The sequence below is a fragment of the Amaranthus tricolor genome, chromosome 12 (genome assembly GCF_026212465.1).
Source record: "Amaranthus tricolor cultivar Red isolate AtriRed21 chromosome 12, ASM2621246v1, whole genome shotgun sequence".
Lineage (NCBI taxonomy): Eukaryota > Viridiplantae > Streptophyta > Magnoliopsida > Caryophyllales > Amaranthaceae > Amaranthus > Amaranthus tricolor.
In genome coordinates this window covers 7,706,487-7,730,111 of record NC_080058.1, presented here as the reverse complement: position 1 = coordinate 7,730,111, position 23,625 = coordinate 7,706,487, and the positions used below count along the sequence as shown (strand labels likewise).

At 33.0% G+C, this 23,625-nt stretch overlaps 1 pseudogene; it reads right to left on the bottom strand.

The window, feature by feature from the left end:
- Positions 1 to 8,111: 8,111 nt before the first annotated feature.
- LOC130828498 (branched-chain-amino-acid aminotransferase-like protein 2) lies at positions 8,112 to 23,625 on the bottom strand (annotated as a pseudogene).

Here is a 23,625-nt window from a genome sequence, read left to right as displayed (position 1 = left end):
GGAAAATCACATAATTGCAATGTTTGCAGCATTAGAACCTAGACTTCAAGATCTTTCCAATGATATATTATATGCCCAATTCCGATAACTGAGCGAGAAATGACGATCGTTTAAAGTTTGTTTGTGCTGAAAATTGATACATGTTTAATCTTTTGGGCATAACTGTTTATAGAAAAATCATATTAATGTAAGGTTGCGTCATTAGAAACTAAACTTCGACAACTTTCCAACGACATATTGTATGCCCAATTCCGAGAATTGAGTAAGAAATGATTAACATCTAGTCGCGCACGGCTGGATAGCGGTATGGTCGCACAAAATGCGCGATTCCACCGCGGTTCGATTGCGCATTTTACGCGACCATACCGCGGCCCGGTCGCGCATGACTGGATGTTAAACATCACTGCAAACTTTAAACGGTTGTCATTTCTCACTCGATTGTCAGAATTGGGCATATAATATGTCGTTGGAAAGCTCTCAAAGTCTAGTTTCTAATGACAGAAACTTTGAATTAATAAAATTTTTCTATAAAAGGTTATGCCCAAAAGATTGAACATGTATCAAATTTCAGCACAAACAAACTTTAAACGATCGTCATTTCTCGCTTGGTTATCGGAATTGGGCATATAATATATCATTAGAAAGATCTTGAAGTCTAGGTTTTAATGCCGCAAACATTGCAATTATGTGATTTTCCTATTAAAAGTTATAGAAAAAAAAGTAAACATGTATCAAATTTCAACACGAAATGTGTGATTAGATTTATGTTCCGATCTTAAAAAAATGTTTTCTTTTTTAAAATTAATATTTTTTTGTTTTAATTTATTTATTATTAAAAAAAATTAGTTTAGTAATACTAACGGTTGATTTTATAATTAAAAATAGATTTAAAGGCATTTTAGTAATTTCAATAAAAAAGAGGCGGCAACAAAATAAAAAGGGTGGCGAACTTTAAGGATTGAGATTTCTAACTCATAGTTAGTACTTTTTTTTTTATTTAGTGATTATACTTGAGTTTAATGATTACATTTCAATTTCCAATAGTAAATATTATTCATTGATTATTTCATTTTATAGTTTTTTTATGTGTGTGAAGAAAAATATAATTAAGTGAGATTATTATTTGATTTATTTTAATGTATATTTTTATTATCCTTGTAATCTTTTAATATATACATTAAAAGATATTTAATGTTTTTGAAAAAAAAAAGTGCAATTTTTGTAACTGTCACCATATTCAAGTCACTATTGTTATAAATAACCTTTAACACTTGTTAACCTTCACTCTTAACTATACCCATTTAACCTAAATTTATTACCTATCCTCCCTCCATTAAGTTGAAAATTAATTCAGTCACTCACTTACCATTCACATTGTTGAAGCAAGTACCAAAACTTCTAATAATGCAGATGAATTTTATCACATTATCGAACATTATGTCTTGTACTTTGAAGAAGGAAGATATGATGTGTTGAATTGTGATGAATTGTGGTGTGAATCACTACATGAAGTGATTGGTGTGGAGCAAATGGGGTGCTTTGGACAAAACAAGGGAGGCTTTGATCAAGGCATGAAGAGGCTTTATGAAGGATGTTGAACCATGTCCTTGAACGAGGCAAGAATGATAGGAAGTTTACTCGTTTGAGGCAACAAGAGAACAACAAATAGAAGGTGCCAGGATGTTATGCTTGTTCGAGCACGAAAAGTGCTCGTGTGAGCAAGAAGGTCTGTAGTAGGCAGAAGGTAACAAGTCAGGCCTCTCATTTGAGTGGGGCTCTTGCTCGTTTGAGCAGCAAGTCAGTACTTCAGTGCTCATTTTTATGTTTTGTTTTTAATTAAGGTTGTATTCAAGGGCAATTAGTCTACGAGTTATTATGGGATTATTTCCGAGTTAAGTGTGGTTCTAGAATGTTTTATGCCCTCTATATAAGGGACTTATAACTTCATGATCATAACATACAACAAAGAGTAAGGGGTAATTTATAGAGAGGGGCTAGGATGAATACCAAGAGTGTTTTCTTTTCTTTGCATTAATATTGTGAGTGATCTCCATTGTTTGTGCGAGATATTTGTCTTTAAAGTTTATTCTCAAGAGTGGGGGTAATTTTATTATTGTATTGTTAAATCATGTTATTTTATTATTGTGGTGTTGAATCATAGTAAAGTAAACATTGAATGTGGGAGGGGTATTCAAGATACCTCATTACATTGTGTCCTTTCTTCTATTGTTTTGTTGTGTTTTCTATCTTACTTCTCACTTGTGTGAGACCTTAATAGCTTTCGTTTCACACATCCTCCTTAGATTTGCAACCCAAAATGATTTTAAATTTGCATGTTTTAATTCTCTTTTTGAACCTTTTGAGTCAACCCAAAATGATTTTAAATTTGCATGTTTCAATTCTCATTTTGCAATAAGGTTAGTAAATTAGTTAGACTACTCCACCAAACTATCTATAAGGGAAAGATCTTGAACCCTTTAATGCAAAAACACATAGAAGATATGATCAATGCTTAGATGAATAAAGCACATATAATATAAATTAAATGGTGTTTTAGACACTTCCCTTCAAATGGAATTATGTTTCATCGAGGAATCAAGAATATATTAATATTGATGTTCAATGAATGAATAAAAATAATGATAATAATGGCTAAAATTAACTTAAATTAAGTTGTTAAAATTAAATTTCCATCCTTAATGTTAAAAAGAAGAGAAAAAAATAGATTGATGTTGATAATAAAAAGTGTAAAAATTAAATTAAGTTGGTGATAATTGATGTTTGATGAATGAATAAAAATTAAATGATAGAGAAGATACTTGAAAGTCATTGAATCTCTTTGAAAAGAGATAAAAGAAACATATGACCATTGATATGTTAAGTAACACTTGAATTAGCTACTCTACTTCATTAGTATGTTATTTTAATATGATTTTTTTTTTATATAAGACCTTTTTGTTTGGAACTATGTGCGGTTGGACATATAGACTCACGTTGTTAAGATAATAATAATGATAAAATTAGGTTAGTATTTTTGCTAATCTAACATCTGTAAAATCAGTTTAATTTTACACCAAAAAATACTACATTCGTCCCATAAAAAATGTGAATTTTTCCTACTGTGGTAGTCCTAAAATAATTGTTACATTTTTAATTTCATACTACAAAGTTATCTAATACTCCTTTTGTAAATAGTTGACTCATGGAAATAATATTACAATAAATGGTATTTTCTTAAATTTATTTAGTTTCAAATAGTCATAATTTTTAGCGGTGACTTGTAACAATAATTTATAATCATTACCGTGATTTGTAAATCACTAAAAAAAGATAATAATAATAATAATAATAATAATAATAATAATAATAATAAAATCAAAAAAATCAAAAAATGTAAATTAAAATCACAAAACTTTCACCCTATTAAATCCTACCACACAAGAGTGATTTGTTAATTTAACAAATTACCGTTATTTACCAAAACCTCCTCAACTTGTAAGTAGCTAAAACACTAACTTTAAGTCAAAATGAAATTGCTATTTTAAATAGGCTTATGACTCACAATCTCACAAATAATTTGCTAAAAGCCGCTAACTTATTTTTACCAAACATTTCTTTAACTCTAACTTATGCAAATGATTTAACTGAAAAGAAACTGATTTTACAGATGTAACAATTAAAATGTGACTTAACTACTATAATTTACAAAAGGGTTAAATTGTCGATGAAGGAACAACTAAAAGAAAAGCAATTTACTCGCTAGCTGTTATAACGAAATCTAATCTAATTCACGAAAGAAACAAACAAATTAATAATAAAAAGTATACAAGAATTTAACGTGATTCACTAACATTGTGTTAGTTACATCCACCAGAATAGAACATAAATTATTAGTGTGAGGGAGAAAAAATAGATACATAATAATACCTAAAAATAACAGAATTTCTTAAATTGACGGAAGCTAAGCTAATTATATGTGGACTCATTCCAAACCCAATTCGAGAGACCCTCACCCTCAAACTACTATAAAGCAAAAGTAAGAAGATTTAGCTCATAATATTACACCAGCAATAACCAATTGTGAAACGACGCTTTATTGATCCTGTATACAATATACAAATGATACTTTATTGGTTGACTTTAATTGACCATTTGAGCTGCGGTGGTATACATTCTAAACAAAGAACAAATTTTCGAAATAGATAAAGTACAATTATAAAAAAAAAACATACATTAAGCTGTATTTCAACTTATTTTCAAATGTAAGCGCCTCTAGTCCAGAGCTTAGGTTTGATTTTGCTTGCAGTTAGTAACTGCGAATAGAGGCAAACTGGTCAAAAAAAATCAACCAAGTTGTTCGCAGTTAGTAACTGCGAACAGAATATTTAGTAAAAAAAAGCCAACAACTCTGTTCGCAGTTAGTAAGTGCGAACAACTCCTTTGGCTTTTTTTTGAATCAAATCCTTTGATCGCAGTTAGTAAGTGCGAACAAAACCCATACCTCAGGTTTGAGAATTACACGCTTATATTTAGAAATAAGTTGAAACATAGCTTAATATATATATATATATATTAGTTTTACTTATTTATTTCAAATTTTCACAAAGAACCACATTCCTAGGTAATGGGTCCAGCCCATTTATTTTGATTGACCCAATAAAATTGTGAATTTATGAAATTAATAAATCTTTTTTAAAAATTTTTTTAAAAACACGTTGACTAAAACTAGAAGTATTTTCAAATAAGCTTCAATTTATTTGCACGCGACCATCTCACTTGTAAGACGTGTCTTATTGGGCCAGCTCAATTGTATATATTTTTTTACCAATTTCACAAATTAAAATATCACTTTCAAGATATAAAAGACCAATTTAAAAACTTAAAAGACTAATTTCAAGGATTTGAAATTGACGTATTAAGTCATGGAATTTGACAGTTTTAAGACTTAAAAGGTCAATTTCAATACTTAAAAAATTAATTTTAAGACTTAAAACACTAATCACAGGACATTAAATTCTCATTTCAACTTTAAATAGAATGGCTCAAACATTAAAGTAGATATTAAAAAGTGTGAAATTTACATTTTACTTCTTAAAATTGGATTTTTAAGTTTTGGAATTGTCCTTTTAAGTTTTAAAATTGAAATGTCAGAATATTTTTTAAAAATTATTGGGCCTGGGCCAGTTGCACGGCTAAGACGGTCTCACAGGAGAGTAATTGTTTTATTTGAGTCTTTGGTCTTGATTATTCCACTGTTAATAATAGCATGCAAAGTTAAAAGCTGGTAGAACAATAAAAAAATATAAATATTGTTATATAGCAAGCAAGTGAAGAGCTAAGTTAAAAAGCCAGTTCTTCTTTGCTCGTTGTTACTAACAACGAGGAAAGAAGAGCAGACTTATTGACCAAGCTCTTCACTTTCTCGTTGTCACATACTAAATTCAACCAACCATCCTCTTTGATTTGTTTCCTTCTTTTTTAGTAATGCAAAAATTTTTTTAAAAAAACTCGACAAAATCCTTCTCACAAACATCAGTAACACCCCACACAACAAGGAGAAAATAGAGTGTTTGTCGATGGAAAAGGGAAGGGAGAGGGGTGTTTTGTATAGTGCTAGGTTCAGGGTTTGGGTTTATAAGGTGGTGAGAAAGGAAAAGACTAGAGAGGGTTATGTGGTTAGGGTCATGTGGTTAGGGTTACAAGCTCAGTTAAAAAAGGTGCATAGTGGGGGAGGTGGCTAAGGGAAGGGATGGTAGGGGGTTGGGTGGCGCAGGAGGGGGGTAGGGGTGGTGAAAGTATGCCACGAACTAATATATTGTAAAGATTGAGTTATTAAAAAATAATTCAAAGGTGAGATTAATCACAACGAATCGGCAAAATATGAGATTATTCAGGATATTTTTTTCTTTTTTTATAGAGGTAACATTTTATAGTAGATTTTTAGGTTTAAAAGTATACCTCGACTAGGGATGGTCATGGGGCGGGTCTTGAGCGGGTCTGGCCAGATCCGGACCCGGACCCTTTTATTTTTTTGGATCCAACCCGGATCCGAACCCTAAGGGTCCAAAATTTTCAAACCCAGACCCGGACCCTACGGATCTGACAGGGTCTAGGGTCCTTAATGGGTCTTATACAAAGCCTCTTTGATTTGTCAAAATTGAACCTTTTTCGAGTCTTTTTGTATTTTTGTAAGCAACTTATTATTGTATTACAAACACTTGTTTGAGTCCATGAAATTCAAATACAAAATAATTACTAGAACATAAAAATACTTGTCTAAATACATAATTAAAAATCAAATATAAAAGACTAAATGAGAAACATTATATTATAAATAAATTAAGAAATAAATTAAGAAATCAAAAATTTAGTCTTTAGTCTTTACTGCTTTAGGATTTAGGCAAACACGGGTTTTCAACTTTTCATTATATTATAAATAAATTAAGAAATCAGAAATTTAAAATATAAAATTTAAAAGTTTAGGGTGCGGGTCCGGATCCGGGTCTTCACCTTAGGACCCGGACCCGGACCCGTCAAATTTTTTTAGATCCAGACCCGGATCCGGATCCGGATCCGATGGGTCTAAAAAAATAAGACCCAGACCCTTAAAAAAGGGGCGGGTTCGGGGCGGGTCCAACAGAGTCCTGGACCCATGACCATCCCTAACCTCGACCAAATATGTTGCAAATGTTGAATTAATAAAAAATAATCCAAATATAAAATGAATGAAAGAAATGAAAAATTATTCTAAGTTAATTTTTTTTTATTTCCACTTAATACTTCCTCCGTTCCATATTATTCGCAACAGTAGAAAAATTACACTATTCATTCACCATCTTTAATTTGTGATTAGTTTATAATCTATAAGTTAAAACATAGTCAAGCGGGATCTTGTTTGGTTCGTCTCAATGCAAAGATTACTAATATTAAATTTTTCTAATTTTTTAATATACATAATTAGAGATATTAAGGATAAATCTAGTACATTAGACTGCGTAAAAAATCAAATATTACAAGTATTTTGAGACGTGCCAAGTATTACATATGGAGAGCAATTTTCTAAAGAATAAGATATCAATATTCAATATCACCCCTTCCTTTTCTAATATTTGTTTTCCACCATGCTTGGTTAGTATTTCATACATATCTTTTCTTGTGTTGTAATCTAATCAAACAGTTTAGTGTTGACCATGCATTAAAGCGATCACGATCCTATTGCAAGAGATCACGTCCAAGTCCTGCTTGCAATTTTCTTCGTCATTTAAGTCTTTGAATTGATGGGCCAATGCTTTTAAAATTAACTCAAAAAATGTTATAGCAGATATCACTTTTTTAGATATCGATCTTTAATTTGATTTTCACATATTATCATATCTTCTCGACCTACCCTAACAATAATAATAAGAAAAAACATTAAATATATACTTTTGGGGTTTGTCTTTATTTTGACTCTTAATCAATTGATCTTATATACTCCCTTCGTCTCATTAAATTTACAGCATTTGTCATTTTAGTCTGTTCCACTTAATTTGCATTATTTTTATTTTTAGACAATGGCCCATCATTTTATTTTAATCTCATCCATACATTTTAACTCTCTTTTAATTCTATCCATATAATTCATTCTCTCTTCATTTATTACCATTATTCACCTTTTTTAAAAAAAATATGGGATATTATCAATGGTACCCCTGTATTATAGCAATTTATCAATGGTACCCACGTTAATTCCAGTGGTACCCCCCAACTATATGCTAATTACAACCGTGACACTATTGTACTTTTTCCGTTAAATGCCCGTTAAATCTCGAATTTGACCTAACCATGGTTAGTTTCTTCTTCTTCTTCTTCCCTTTTCCCTTTCCTCTTCCTGCTCTCCTTCCATGGCTGCTTCATCTCAAGCCCGACAATGATCAACCCGAATATGCAGAAAGTACAAGCTGTTTCCTCCACTCCTCCCTAAGTCTTCCTTCTTAATTCCCCCTCTTAATATATACTCTTCTCTTCTTCCTTACTCAAATCTTTTACCACTTTCTTCTTTCTCTATCTTCCTCTGTTTTTTCCTTCATTAATCAAGCTTTGAGCTTTCTCATTAATGGCTGACTATAAAACCCTAACCCACTGAAACCCACTTGTAAAACTGTAAATTTAGCATAATGAAATTTTACCCACATAAAATGAAGCAACTTTGCGCTATGAAACCCTCCTGCAATCTTCGTGTTACAGGTCCTACCTGTCCGTCTCCAATCAAACGGCCATCAATCTTCACAGCCTGACAAGAGATATCGCATTAAGCACTTGCACAATGCAGCTTAAAAAGCTCATCAAAGTCAAGATGCAGATTGGCAAGACTTACTGGGCTCAGTTCTCCCATTGTTCCAGTTGTCCACACCTGCAGCAAATATAAATCGGATATTAGAGGTTGTTTAAGAGAGAGCAAGTAAAATACTTTTGCTTCCAGGCAACTTCTCATCAAAATCAAAATCATACAAAGTCCACAAATCTCAAATCACATAAAATCATGCAAAGTCTACAAATCGAAATGTCACATTAATGATGAATTAAAAAGGTGTTAGTTTATTGGGCAGGTTCTACATAATACTTTTAAGAATATCACCAAGTGGAAGAACTTTTTTGTTTAACTAATTCATATATTGACCACAGTGCATCTCTCGAAAGGTAATTCAAGAAGAGAGCAATATTAAGCCACAACATTTACTCTTAAAATGTACAAGAAATGTCAAATCCTGTTTAACAAAACACAATATCAGTAATGTGGAAATTAAGACCTCATCTGCCGTATGGAACTCTGAGAGGCTGATCCGTCGCTCTTCTAAGACAAAACCCTCCTTCACCACAAGGTCCATGACCTGCAAATTGCAAAGCTGATTATTAGATACTCTGAAGGAGAACTAAATATCAGGCCAGGTCTATCATGAGAGCTGCAATATAGCAGAGTATTCTACTCAATAGATATAGAAAATTTACAGTGGTGCAAGAGAAGAGAAGAAGAGTTATTCACGAAATTCCATTTCTATATGGGTAATACCCCTTTGAAATCTTTCAAATAATTCTCTATTATGTATAGAACAACATTAAACCATCTCTCCACTAAGGATAAAACACATTTATGCTGAGTTTTTTTTTTTTTTTTTTTTTTTTAATTTTTTTTTATATCAATGCTAAGTGTTAAATACCACAAACCACGGGGGGATGTACAACTTACAGTAGCTCGAGTTATTCCAGGAAGACAATAGTCCGCGTGAGGTGTAAAGACTCTGCCTTTTTTCACCATAAACTGCATGAAAAAACTTCAACAAGTCATAAAACAACTGCATGCAAAATCAAAAGGTGTGCCTTCTTTAAGTACATATGCTGCACAAAAGTTGTCATAAATTAGGCAGGGATCTAAACAGATACCAACAGCTGGGGAGAGGAAGAGATCAGGATACAGAAACCCTTCGATAAAATATGCAATGCATATTGAAATTTTATAACCAAGTTCATTTTGTATCATTTTTCTTTTCTAGAAGTTTATGAAAAAATGTAATAAGATGACACAGGTGTAAAATTCACTTTTATGTGGAAATTAGACCTAAGTAGACAGTCAATTAAAGTTCGAATAGCACTCAAATGTCTCCCATCCATTGTCATTTCTAAGCACATCTCTGTAAACTGTAATTAATATTTTCGCAATGTTGAAGGCATTGATGACTCTTATGATTTACATAAATTGGGCTGTTTATCTAATTGCAAACATGCACTTAAAACCTTTTTATCATTCATTTTGGGGGCAGGGAAGAGTGGAATAGCAAAGAGACATCTTTCAAATTATAAACATGATAAATGGGGGTCATAAAAGTAAACCGCGTGAAAAGGGATCTCACAATATTTGTTGCATTTGTTTCAGATAGATATCCGTCTTTATCAAGCATTATGGCATCATCAGCATTTGCATTAATTCCTTCTATCTGCATCAGAAAAGGTTACTGAAACTTAGTATAAGTAGAAAATATCACATTAATGCATTCATCATTCTATATTAAGATCAAAATTGATAAACCCAATAAACATTTTGGCCAAACATTTAGAGGGCCTTTAATCTTGAAGTTGTAAATACTGAACAGCTAACATCTTCACATGGCATATTAGCAGCAGAATGTACCTTAGCAAGTATGTTGTTCAGTAAGTTGTTATGATGGATCTTTGAATCCAAATTCTGCAAGAACATAGAATAGATAGCTCAAATAAACGGGCATTGATTATGAATTTCACTCTTCTACAATTTTGCATCCAGTTCAGCAAATGCATCTAAATAAGATCATGTTGGACAATATTTTGTTTTACCCTTTACTTAAGTAATCAAAGAAAAAGTCAATTTTATAATCCTAACTTTCAAAACAGAAACTAAGTAAAGTTACAAAAAGTAAAATTGACTTTTCAACCATTTAAGAAAATATCAGAAGATGTACTTATCATAAATCTCTGACAAAACAATATTAAGTCTTGTAGGAACATTAAACTAGTCATTCTTCTATTGCATCTCGAAAAATAAGGAGACAACTATGACAATTAATGAATCCTTAAATCAGTAGAATCATTTGTTGAACTAATCAGAGGACCAGTAACATCACACTGAAGATTCAATACTCATATACTGCTACAATCAAAATTGCTGTTTGGAACTGCCAGCATCTTCCAGTAAATTTCTACATTATTCAGTCAGCAGGATGATAAGCTTATTATATCCGTGACAAGGCAAGATATTGTGAAAAATCATAGCATCATAAAGAAAAGCACGCTAAAGCAGTATACAAAGGCACAGCGTTAATACATTTGGAGAATTACGACGGGTAGTTGCAGTAACCAAAACAATACCCTTGGTGTTATCATAGACAGGTGGCTTCCATTCAGCAAGAACTACATTTCTTACTGAGGAATATCCCATATAATAAAGGTGAACAATTTAAAAATATAATTTCTGAACGCCAAGACAAAAAAAAAATAGAATAGAGTCACATGACATTATTGCTTAAAGATGCTCAACCACTTGACTACAGACATCAATGAACAAACATAAGGCCTAAAGTTTAATCCCATAAAACCACCATGGGAAGAGGTAAAAATAATGATCTAAACAGTCTACAGCTTCAAGAAAAGTTCCATCAAGATAACATTCATTGAGAACAAGGGAATTTTCTACTTGACGCAAAAGGGTGAAGTGTCAAATATAATTGGCTGTCCACAGCCTTATTCCTTTGAGGTTCCAGTTTGAAGCCTTGTGTTAACTCAACACAAGGAAAAACAATGCCATGAAATCACAACTCGAAACACTACATTTCATCTTGAAAACAAAATTCGGAATCAATTATTTTCGGAGTTATAAATTTAGAAGGCCAAAACTGTAGATAAACACATCAAAAAAGGATGCTAAGCCATAACTCGGAATCCTTACATAAGCATTTGGTGGAGAAGAACAAGCAATTTGTAACTTGTAATTAATTAAAAGGAGAAAACAGTTGAATTTTCACGCTTTAACTAAGAGAAAAGGAAAGAACTTTTTCCCAAGCATGACAATAGTGCAAAAACAAGGTTGCATCACATCAAGGGTAGAGTTGTAAGTTTTTCAAAAAAGAAGAACTAATATTTCCCAAAGATGTAAAAAGGCATTCCTATTTCGACATATCTTATTTTTCCTCTAATATTTGACGTTACAATAACCGCATCACTTCGCTACACAGTGCCCGTTACCATGGTCACGACCATTACTGCAATTTTACATAATGAAAATGACTACATGACAAAGGTTGTCCTTCTGATGAGTGAGTTTTATGTCACTCATTGCCCATTGGGTAGTCATTGAGTCCATTTTCAAGTACTTTTACATATATTGCTACCCTTATTTTGTCAATGGTTTCTCATGTCATGGCTAAGTTAGCTATAGTTGCATTCTTATATATTTTAGTTCATTTTTAGGTGCATTTTTCGCATTTCTCCCTTTTCTTTGTTTACCTTCTTCTCCCCCCTGCTTTGCTCATTTTTGTAAGTTTCTCGCCTCCTTAGCGTACCCAATGGTGCAAGTGGCCCAAATCATCTTTCCATGGCGCGCGGAAGCCAAGCCTTACTTCCAAGAGCTTCCTAGTGCCACATAGTGTAGTGCTCATTCAAGGCACTATAGTGCTCGTTCAAGGTACTCTGGGTTAATGATTCGTCTAAGTGTTGCAATTAAATAACAACCGACAAAAGCTAGTGGAAGCCAGTGCTTTCGAGCATAGTGCTCGTTCAAGCACTTCAGCAACAGGAGGAACTTTATTTTTGTGTTGTTAAACTTCTTTGCTCTTATGTTTTCATTGTATATAAAGGGCTCTTCAAGACTTGGAGAGCAACTGAAGAGAGACTTTAGTTCAATTTCTTAGCTTAGTTCATATATTTCATCCAAGTTCCAAGTTCATTTATGATGATTTTGTTCTTTTGTTGAATTTCGAGTGGAGTATTCAAGGAAAAACATTCTTTTCTTATTTGTAATCATTTTCACTTACTACTTCAACGAGCAAGATTTTCGGTAACTTTTTCTTAGTTTCATGATATTTTTATATTTTATTTTCATTTCTTAGTTTGTTCTTGCATGTTGCTCCTCTTTCTAGATCCTTGCTTCTAGTTGGCAGATTATTGATTATCTTTGTTTAAACTTCATTGATATAGCTTTTACTTGTTTTTTTTACTTTCAAGTTGGTTCTATTGAGTTCTTTAGAGCTTTAAAGTGTTTATTCATACTACCTAGTACTTATGCTTAGTTTATGTTCTATCTTTGGTTTTATGCTTATAGTCATGATTTGAGAGTAATTATTTACTAGGTTGTCGGGTAAAGTAGCTCATCAATATGTAAGGGGGATAATTTGCTCGAGTTTGGATTGTAGAGCTTAAATGTTTGCTAGATTAGTGAAGTTTAGTTTATGAGCTAACACAAAAAAAAAGGGTGCAGGTGCTCTACTCTTCACTAATCTTAGTTGATTTAGTGATTTTACTTGATGATGTGCTTAGTTACCATTGTCCTGTTGATGTTTGAGAAACCAAGAAGCTTGAAAGCATCGCCAGTCACTTACTAACCCATGAAGGTGCATATTTGATGATGTAAGCTTATCTAAGTAGTTCTGGAGTTCCACACATTTCAGGGTTTGTCAAAATCAATTTCAGTTCAAACATTAAATATTACTAAAAGAATCAAAAATTTATATCATCACTTTTTTATGGAACCTCTAGGAGACAGGTTAACAGAGACTTGTCCAGTTACAAGCTGCTGAGGTCGCAAAGTTTAGATAGATTTAAAAAATACTCCCTGCACTTATTCAAGCTAGTAATTTAAGAGAAAGAATACTGAGTAAGTGGAAATACCAATTAAGGTGCATCCATAAAGATTGAATGCAGGACTCATTCCAGAAGTGACCTGCAGAAGTACAGAGGCGGTTTCTCTTCAGAAGCGATACATGTGCATTAAAAGAAGAAATTCCAATCACACTAAAACTTTAAGCAGAAAAGTAAAATGTAACTATTTCCAAATGTCATAACACCATGTTTAAGGAACGACCACAAAGACATTACAGTTTTGAGAGCAAAAATTACATTGATAGTTGCAAAGAGTAGAAATTAAGAAAATGAGGTTGACAGTAACACTGTCTTAATGAGTCAAAAGTTTTTATATCTAAAGTAGAGGTTGAACAAGAAAAGAAAGTACCTTCTTGCCACGAGTTAAACTTAGGCGTATATGGGAATTATCAAACATGCCATTCCTAATAAGAGTGGTGAATATAGCTTCCTTTACCTGTTTTAGCAGACATGTACGCATAGGAAATGAAAGCAAAAATCATATCAATAAAAGGCCCATAATGAAAATATTCAAACTCTGTCACCGCAACCTCACCTCTTCACGTGTTGCAACACTGTTAAAAGCCAGAGCTTTTGCCGAATCAAACATTCTGAAAATGAAAATTTTGAAAGTATCAAATAATTGAAGTGGTGACAATCAAAACTGCAGCCAAAACAGCAGTCACAGACTCATGATAACAATGACTCTAGAATAAGTCCGAGTCCTCTTCCTCTTATAATACAAGTCCCTTAGTTAACAAATTTTATAACGAGATCAGAAGAGCATTGAGCAACCCAGAATATATATTCTTTCAACCTAAAGCATAGACCAATAAATAGGCAAAAGAAAAAGAATATCTGGATTTTTTTTAATAAAACGTAATAGACTTGTATAACATTAATGTCTCATATACAGAACTTAATCTGCTGACAGTTCCAACCAGTTTTTCTACAATTTAAATGTATGTCAATAATTTGAAGAAACTCTAATCAGACAATCCTACAATTTATAATTTGGTGAGCTGAAATAACTTGCAGGTAATCAAATCAACCAAAGAAATGAAAAATATGCATCAGAGTCACTGACCTATCCAGATGCTCCTCAAGCTTAAATACTTTTCCTTTGTAAATACGAAGTCCTTCCCAAACAGAATCGCCACCTTGTACTACTGAGTCAAACACTGAAACCTGAAAGGAGTGAATACAAAAGAACAAGCAGCAAAACATACATTGTTAGCAACACATAAAAACTAATAAAAGATAACAATATCCAATGGAATATATTAATATTGCAAGATATTGTAATATTTTTAGTACACTTGTATATTTATCTTAGACTCTTATATTTTGTAAATATCTTGTTTCCTAAATTTATCTTTGTACTCTTTATATTCAATGAAAATAATGAAAGATGAAAGACAAATATTACTTTCATAGTATCAAAGTCTAGGTTTTCAATACCTTCCTAGCTTTCGTCTCTTACTCACGGTTGCATCCACCATTTTTTTTGGCTAGTTTTTTTCCCCAATACAACCAACTTGCCTTCCATTGTATTCTCTCTTCTTCATGAACAATCAAAGCCGCTTTTCTAAATTATTTACTCCTAACCCAATTTCTTATGATTTTTAAGATGAAGGTGTATCCCCTTAATTAATTATCTCAATCAAGAGTCCACCTCTCCTAATGGTCCTCATGACCCAAATGTCTCATCACTAATCACCCATTCTAGCCCCTCACGGCCACACTGCAAATCTTCCTCAATCTGGCCCAAATTTTAAGTCCCACACGACCACAATCACCCAATCAATCCAGCAGGCCCTCACAGCCAACCTGATATTACTACTCAATCTGCCCCAATTTCCACTATCCCTCCTCCTGAGGCACATGGTCATGCCACTCCCGTAACAAATCAGCCCCATTTATCCCCGTCAGCCAGCCACATCAGTGAGAAAAATAACCAGTCCACATCTACAAATGACATAACCTCCATTCCAAACCCCATACCCTTTTCTTCCTTAAAATCATCCTCAAGAGTCAAGACCCATAACCCGCCATCAACATGGTATTCCAAACCCAATCCCAAATATCATGGAGAGCATCATACTCAAATTTCCAAATCTCCTTTGCTCAAAAATTCTATAGGTGCACTTAAGGTCCTTAATTGGAAATTGACAATAATTGATGAATTTGATGCTTTGATTCAAAATAAGACGTGAGATTTAGTTCCTAAACCATCTAATGTTATTATACTTTATTCTTTTGCGATTTTAAGACATAAAGAGCATTCTAATGGTTCTATTAAAAGCACAAAGCCCGTCTTGTAGGCAATGATGATGGACTGGTCAACAGGTTGGCATTGATTGTGGAGAGACCTACAGTCCAGTAATAAAACCAGCAACTATCCGCACGGTTCTTGAAGAAAATGCCTACATCTATAAACCCTTGGGTTTTAAGAACCCAAAATATCCAAATCATGTGTGTCGTCTCAACAAATATATACTGATGACACTCGGTGATCTACTTCTGGTTATTGTGTTTTGTTAGGCAATAATCTTATTTCTTGGTCATCTAAGTGACAAGCCACACTCTCTTGTTATAGCGCAAAAGCTGAGTATCGAGCGGTGACTAGGTTATGTAATTTACTCCTTATACTTCATTGTCCTATCCCTAAAGCAGCCTTGGTATATTTTATATCATCGGAGCTCTACTTGTATGGCAACCTAGTGCAACATCAACACATCAAACATATTGAGATGGATATACATTTTTTTCTAAGAAAGTCGTATGGGTCAAGTTAGAGTACTTCATGTCGCGTTCAGATACCAAAATGCAAACATTTTCACAAAAGACCTTCCAGTTATACTTTCTCAAGACTTCAGCGTCGGTGAACCTTCTACTTCAACTGCGTGGATGTAATGGTATATAACAATATTTCAAGATATTGTTATATTTTTTGTATATTTGTATATTTTATCTTAGAAAAATTTTTATTTTGTAAATATCTTATTTCCTAAATCTATCATTGTACTTCTCTATATATTCAATGAAAATAATGAAAGATGATGTAAGGCAAATATTACTTTCAAAAACAAAATGAATAATGTATCCATAAAAGGTGAAAATAAAAAAATATATCAAGAAAGCAGGGATACACCTTTGCACTATCACGAGGTAGCAACTCATCACCAACCTATGCAAGCAGCTTCTCATTCTCAGGAACAGGAAGACTGGGTGGGGGCAAGGGTGAGCTAAGAAGGGAAAATGATCTCTTAAGACAACGCTTGAGAAAGTTGTAGAAGGGTAGACATTGTGGTCAAGGAAGAGTTGGTTCATGGTTCTTATTATACAGGACCCTTAGAAGAAAGGAATTTAAAGCCTTGAGTCACACAAGCATGTGTTAGAATTCTCTAACACATCTTTCATGAAGGTTACCAAAAAAAGCCAATAAGATAAGTTCCATTGCTTTAAAGAAGATCAAAGATTAAGAAAATCAAACCTTCGGATATCCACGTTCTGTTTTAAAGCCAGTTGACTTGTGAACACTGTCATACCACCATGGACCCCATACGCCATCTATAGGTTTCGAACCAACTTCCCATCTAAAAGAGGAAGCTTTAGGTAAATTCAAAAGACATATGAACATAAATCCACAAATGTATTTAACAAAACTCTTTTAATCGTGCTCTACAAATGTAATTAACAAAAGTTTGAAGTTGAAAGTCAAATAAAGACCCTTAGTAAAGAAAATACAAAAAAAAAAAACTTAGGGCCCAAGCTAGATGAAAGTTCGATTCAACTGAATTATTCGAGCTTTATTTAATACAACTGACAAATGAAATAACTAAGTCACGATTAAACTATAACCTACCTTCTTTCTTTCAGCATTTTTTATCGCTATTACTTCACAGTACAGTATCACACAGAACATTGAGCATCCACCTCAGTTATGCCCCTTTTAAAACAAAAAGGATTCATACCTTCATACCACATATCGAAAATTCAAACTATGAACGCTATTTTATACTACTGATTTGTCGTTATTTTCATAAAATTTGCTATCACTCTGAACCTTCAAATATAGTCCATAATCATTAATTCCTTTCCGAAAAATGGAGAGCTCAAATTCCTTTGAAACTTAAATTAGTCTTAACCTCTCTTAAAAATGCATTGCTAGAAATTAAGGAAAATACATTGTTAGGTTTATGTTGAAGAATACTTGTACAATTATTTTAAAAATTATATATTTAATCAAATTATATTGAGAGATAAACTAATAAAGTCCAACCGTGGAAGCAAAAGGTATCTTATATCAAGAAAACAAGAAGTATTTGCTTGAAAAATTACTATGTATCCACTACCTAATATTTGCCACACAAGACCGAACAGCATGACAATATTGACAAATGAGTTATCATTATACATTCTATATACAACATTTTATCACCCCCATATCATTAAGTGGCTCCCATCTAAGATGCCACGTAGGAAAATTTTGGGGCGTTGAATATACGTAATTTTACCCTTGTGATTACAAAGAAGTTAATTTTGATTGACACTCCGCAATTTCACTTAAATAAGAACTGCACATGATTGAAAATGTCATTTTACTATATTCTATTATAGTTCAAACCGAACACAATTTAATGAGTAATTTTACTATATTCTATTATAATTTAAACCAAAGATTAGTAAATCCTTGACCCTGTCGAGAATGGACATCAAAAACACCATATACATGTGAGAAAACTTTTAACAATTACCTGAAATTTAAGATTTATAATTATACTCCCTCGTCTGGTTCCAACTTAATGTTAACCAAAAATGTTAACAATTAACATTCTAGCAACTTTTTCTCTAAAGTTCTGGACCCTCATCCATTTTGCATGGTTTTGTGATATATCTTGTAAATTTACCTAAAAATCTTATTTTTAATTTGTTTTGTTTTGAGGTGATCAATCGATAAGTCCGTAGAGTTATAACTTATAAGAGGGTGAAGGCTTAGAGAAATGGCCAAAGACCCCTAACAAGCATAGAAGAAGCGAGCACAAAAGCATAGCCCATGCAGGAGGTCGCTACCAAGCTCCTATACAAAAGCCATGACTTGTCGCTCAAAAAAGAACGAAGAATCAAGTCAGTGGGAAAATGACGAGTCGCCTCTTTTCAGAAGGCCAAAAGCAGCGAGTTGCCGCCAAGCTTCTGCAGTCAAGATAAGCAATAAGTCGTTGCTTACTTGACAACGACTCGCCGCCCTGTTTTTAGACGTGTTTGCTCGTCAAATCTACGTTTAAGTAGTTTTATGTTTAATTTCGTTAATTATTTTTGTTATTTCCTATGTCCTAAATAGGGTTATTGGAGAATTTTTCCCAAATAACCTCCCTCTATATATATAGGATTTAGGTTTAGGGTATAAGGGACCTCTTTTAGCCATATTTTTCCATTCCTGGTTTCATTTAGTTCTAAGTTTTCAAATTTTAGTTGTTGTAATTAGTATTGTAGTCATTTTTATTGATAAATAAAAGCACATTTGCCAAGAATTTCAAGTAAATTTCTAAGCATAATTTATTTTCCTTATTTATGTTTCTTAGTTTAGTAGTTTCTATCTTTACAATCATACTTAATAGTATAAGTCAATTAAATAATTAGTGTTATTTGCTATGTCTAGTGAGTAATTTTATATCTAAGGTAGAGACATTGATCCCAATTTTAGTATGGAGTGAAAATTGACATGAAATATTTATAAAACTAAGGATTTATGATTAGAACTGAGCTAAATGAACCTTGCATTAAACAACTTTATTAACCTAGTCAATATAACGGAAGTTTGAGATAAGCAGTACTTTAGGGTTAAGTTATATTTAGGTTAAATTCATATTAAATCAACAAATACAACGAAAGTTTGAAGATTCAATTAATGAGGCCCAAAAAGATAATTAATCAATTAATAGAAGCTTGAGATTAATAAAATCCCTTTAATCAACTTAACAGTCCTTTTTCTATAAGTATTGAAAACAATTGATATCCACACTAGAATTGGGTCATTCCCAATATCCGAGGTCTTAGCTATATACTTAAAATCCAATAAACTGAATCTTCTAATAATTTTAGACATTACTCCCTCCTACATTTTGTTCTTCATTAGGTAATAATTGGAAGTTGGAACAAGGTATCAATTTGAGCTTCCTCGTATTCGACCCGTTAGCTAGATGTAAATCGTGCACTTCCAGTTAAATAAAAGTTCACATCAAACCCTCACAAAAAAAACAAAAAGGGTAAATAATTAAGAAACAAGAGATAAAGAAATAAAAGAGAGGATAACATTATTGAAAACAATAAATAAAAATAATAAACAAAAGCAAATTACATGAGCCAACATCACGTGGTCTGGGGTTACGACCAAAAGGCACCCATATTCAATCACCCATGCCATCATCTTAGACACTATAAGACGCTTACCCATAGTAATCACCTCACCTAGCCCTATTAAAGCACCCAGCCCATCGACCATCCACACCTCATAGCTTAGGCGCGCTTTCTCAAACTAATTGCACCACATCACACTATGAAAATATCTAATTAACATTTTGATCAAATTTGAAATCACCTCTGGATCTCGTTGAAGTTCTCCTGCATCAATGATAGCCGGCGGATTCCCTTGATCACTAAGCTCATTGTATATGGAAGATGAATAATGGGTAACAAGTCCCTCATCCCTCCTTTCTTCCCCACAAGATCCCCAAGCATCTCATTTACCACAACCTCCATTCATTATCAATTACTTCTTTTTGGTCCAGAAATCAAATTAAAGTGACATACTTCAATCAAAACTATATCAATGGTGCTACAACTGTAACGGCCCGGTTTAAGTGACTCGGAAATTCATATGAAAATACAAATTCCGGTCCACTCCTTGGGCTCTAGAGAAAAGATCTCCTCTAGGATCGTCAGCGTTCCTTTGATAAAGAAATATAAAAAACGGAAAACAGTACCAGCGTGAAAGAAAAATAAGTCAGCGGAAGCTCTTACGTACAACTCGAGAGCCTAAAGGCCTCTAGACAAACTAATTGAAATAAGTGGAAGCGAAAGGAAAACTACACTATCTCCTGTTACATAAGTACAGAGTTTCTTTCTACTCATAATCCAATAGTAAAAGATAATAGCATAGTCTTGATGATTACGGGTTCTAAGTCGAGACCTCACTCCAGACCCCCACCTGCAATCAACCTACTAGTCATCGTATGACAACACACAGTAGGTTCCAAAGAAACAAACCAATACACGTTAGAGACTTCATACAAATATCAATCAGGTTGAACACAAGCAATATGTTTATCCTAGCATGCATAGGCTCTAATACATTCATTATTAGTTAATCCAAACTTGTAACGTTGCCCGTCCTGTTCGGGTCGTTCAAGTATAAATCATTCATTATTAGATAATTCCAACTTGTAACGTTGCCCGTCCTGTTCGGGTCGTTCAAGTATAAATCAAAATCTTTTTTGGAGGAATACACTTGGGAGAGCTAATCCCAAGGCAACCACCGACCTAAGACGTTGCCCGTCCTGTTCGGGTCGTCAAAGGCTAAAGTATGCGTACCTCCATGGTGACCGTAATGATCCAAAACTGCCATGGGAACAATAATTATAATAATCCAAACCAATATGTTAAGCCCTTTGGGTAACATAATCCAACCAAACGTCAACCCCTTTGGGTGACAAACACATAAATTCTCAATTTCCAATTAATTTCTTTCAAATTATTTGAAGTGTCTAATCCTTATGTGATTTACAATGCCTTGATTAGAAATAAAACAACACTACTTGCACAACCACATAAACAGTATGGTCTAAGCGTGTATCTTTAAGCGCTGCAACCAAACGATATTTAACCACGATAGAAATTTCGCCCTCTTATGAATCGAGGTCTTAAATAACACACACACAAAATGACCACGTATTAGAACGTGTTTACACCTTTAATCCACTCCATACTACTCAAATGTTACTAAGACTTGATAATTTTAAATGTTTACATCCAACACCCATTAGTTCTAAATTTTACATATTAACCAGAAACTTAAACGAACAGTTCGGACAGTTTAAAAAATTCAAATGAAAAATCCGACTTCGCCACTGCGTCTGGAACGCGTCAATTACCTTGGGTACCAATTTTCATAATTTCTAACATCCAATTACTATTTTTAATTATTTTAAGCGTTTAACGAGTTTTTAACGCTATCGGTACATAAAACAACGTAACACGATTAACGTTTCCGGATCGGCACCTTTAACGAGACAGAACAGCTGCTGCCCGAATATATATATATATATATATATATATATATATATATATATATATATATATATATATATATATATATATATATATATATATATATATATATATATATATATATATTTAATTTCATTATTATTATTATTTTATATATACATTATCAACCCTTTTTGAATCTCATGACCAAAATAACTCTAGCAAGGTCACATTCACAAAATCCTTCAAGAGACTTATAATTTCATAAATTATGATAACTAAATTAAATACTTAATTTCTCTTAACAAATTAAATTTTATAGAGAATTACAAAACCAATTCACCCTTTTAAATCAAGACATATATATATAAATATAACACAATCCTTCAAACAAATCAAATTTTGCTAAAGGATTTATAAACTCTTGGATGAGTACATTACTTGATCCATACCATTTAAATTTCATCTAACAAATTGAAATTTTGTTAGAGAAAATAGACCATAAGAAATTTATTTAAATTTCAATATAACTTTAAATTCTTAATTCTTATAACAAACTTAAATTTTGTTAAATAATATTGATCATGAAGTTCTTTTCTTAATCTTTTTAACAAATTATAGTTTATTAAAGGATTATTAGAGAAATTTTTCATATATAAAAGAAAAATATTCAATCCCCTTATAAGTCATAGGATATCATCATACATAAAAATATAATTCTTTTAGAAATCTTTGTATATAAAATCTATAATTAACAATTCAATTAAATTTACCTTTTGATAAAAAGATTGGATTGAATCAACAAGAATTTTTTTTTCTTTTGAATGTGCCGAAACCCAAAGAGCAAAAAGGGAGAAAGAAATTTCTGAAATTTTCTTTGTGTTTTACTTGAAGTTTAAAATGGTGATGGAATCAAAGGGCTTAGGGATTAATAGCCACTTAAGACCATGATAATAATTGTGCCATAATACACAATTATGAGAGGAGTTACAAGACTCCTCCCATGCTCCACAACTGGCCACCCCCTCACATCCCCTATTTCTTTTTTTTTAATTAATTACTTAAGTAATTATTATATTATTGTTAAAACAGAAACGTCACGCGATAACATCGTACGCGATAAAACTCGTTACCATTAAAATTTATCTCACTTTATCTCTTATAATTAACTATGTAAAATAATCTAATTTAATATTATTTATTTATTTTATTTTATTATACTTTATTTTATTATATTTTATTTATTTTTAAACCCGATAAATTACGGGGTGTTACAGACTACCCCCCTTAAAAGAAGTTACGCCCTCGTAACTTGCATGACAACGAAAAACGCAAGGCACACACACACAATCTTAACACGACACTTGTAAAGGGGCAAGACTATAAGTCAAAAAGGTTACACCCTCCCAAAACATTCGCGCGAAATTCCTATCGCCTTCTACCCCCCTTAGGAAGTTACGTCCCCGTAACGCTACTGACCTGAAAGAGATGAGGGTACTTTGCTCGCATAGAGTTCTCCATTTCCCATGTAGCCGCTTCATGTTCGTGATTTGACCACAAGACTTTTTCCATAGATATATCTTTCCGTCATGTACTACAGACCTTCGTGTCCAAGATTCTGACCGGTTGCTCAGGGTAAGACAAGGATGTATCCAAATCTAAAGGTTCGGGATCTAAGACACGAGAGGCTGCGGCATGATATCGCTTAAGCTGCGACACAGGAAATACGTCATTTACCTTTTCCAAGGAGTTTGGAAGGGCTAACCGATATGCCACCTTACCCACACGTTCCAAAATTTCATATGGTCCTATGAATCGAGGGCTCAACTTTCCACGAGCACCAAAACGCACTACTTCGCGCATGGGTGACACGCGAAGTAATACCCGTTCGCCCACGATGAACTCTTCTGGTCGTCGCTTTAAATCAGCGTAAGACTTCTGACGATCCTGTGCCGCTTTCAAACGATCCCTTAACAACCTCACTTTCTCAGTCAT